Source organism: Armigeres subalbatus, chromosome 2, assembly GCF_024139115.2.
Source record: "Armigeres subalbatus isolate Guangzhou_Male chromosome 2, GZ_Asu_2, whole genome shotgun sequence".
Taxonomy (NCBI): Eukaryota; Metazoa; Arthropoda; class Insecta; order Diptera; family Culicidae; genus Armigeres; species Armigeres subalbatus.
Genome location: NC_085140.1, coordinates 445,020,562 through 445,022,128, shown reverse-complemented (window position 1 = coordinate 445,022,128; position 1,567 = coordinate 445,020,562). Strand labels below are relative to the sequence as shown.

Below are 1,567 nucleotides of genomic sequence, written 5' to 3'. Positions count from 1 at the left end.
GGGGACTGTTTGTAGTTAGACTAATTTCTTGAGGCTCGAGAGGCGCATGATGCAATGACTACGAGCAAACACAAGTAAAAAGCCCGCTATAATTGTGACAAAAGCTTCAACAATCGAAAAGTTCGCTAAAAAAATGCTTCTAGAATAAACTTTTCAAACTTAAGTTGATCGCTAAATGTATCATAACATGAAGATATTGCTATTTCTACCAGTCTAGACGACTTAGTGTATACTTTCCCAAGACACTTTTGAATTAAAAGTACAATCGTCTCAACAAAATTCAAGATCTAAATTAATTTCGACCATTTGAAAAATAAAACCAATTCTCAGAATGCTTAATCCGATCATTCTTAATGCTAACGAAAAAGTTCACTACATTATTTATACAGCATTCAAGAATAGGCCTAGCTACACCACTGAGTGCTTCTTATGTCACTCGGAACGATTTAAACACAACCAGTGAACATTGAATCGATTGAGCCCGGACATTGCTAAGTAAAGCTGATTATTCATTTGAGTTCGAGATTTGATTGTAGACTTTATTGCTCCAAGAGTCAGATATAGGAAAGGAAACAGATCCTTACGCCAATAGTCTAATAGTCGATAATTGAGCGAAAGGTCTTTATAAGATTGGAGGTAAAACAGTCATCACGAGTTGCCGCGCTTCGTATAGGACTCAATTCAAAATCTGTGTAAGCTGATTAGCTCTACCTTATATTGATTTGTTTTAGACTGTTGGTATGAAAGTTGACTGAACGCCTGACGTTATCATATTTCTGTATAGGTATCCACTAGAAATAACTGAGTAGAAGCGAAAATATTTTGCTGTGGTTTTTCCCTTCGTTTGAACCTATCTGTGACCTTGTCGTATTTTTAATTTGGAACAAACTTCGTCTCGTAAACTCGTTTCCCATTGAACTATTAATAATGGATTGAATTCATATGGGCGATTGGTTCGCCTCATGTTTGCCTTTAATTTAGTTAGGGGCATGAATAGTGAAGTGAGCTACGCGATTATGCTGACGATAATATATGGAATAACCCGCATGTCGGCGCCGTGGCTTAGTTGGTTAAAGCGCCTGTCTAGTAAACAGGAGATCGTGAGTTCGAATCTCGCCGGAGCCTAAGTGGATTATTTTTTACCATCTCCACTCTTGAACTTCTCACCTTGCTATTGAAATTCAGCACCGTCCGGACAACCATCCCGATGAGTGAAATTAAGACGCAAGCAATAGTACAGTAATCCGCATTGATGTAAATATTCCCACCTTCAACTCGGAGAGCAGCGATCTCGCATGTTTATTTTCATATTGCTTTCCTCACCTTCGCTGGCATTTTTCGAGGAGCAAACAAGGAAATAAATCAACCGAAGGGAACCGCTTGCTTGCTGCCGCGTGGTTTGTCTTCACAACTCACGGCCACGCTTGCTCTGAAAGGTATGAATGTGAGAAAACGGAAAAGTAAAAACATTCTCGGGCCCAGCCTTCCACTTCATTCGTTTCGATTGACTATTTCTGACACTTTCTCGTTAATACATAAACAAAATACTCGTCCAAAGGCTTTAACT

At 39.1% G+C, this 1,567-nt stretch overlaps 1 non-coding gene across 1 annotated transcript; it reads left to right on the top strand.

Annotated features, from left to right (window-relative positions):
* The first annotated feature begins 1,051 nt into the window (after positions 1-1,051).
* Trnat-agu (transfer RNA threonine (anticodon AGU)) lies at positions 1,052-1,125 on the top strand. The gene has a single exon. It is a non-coding gene; the product is annotated as a tRNA-Thr (tRNA).
* The last annotated feature ends 442 nt before the right edge of the window (positions 1,126-1,567 follow it).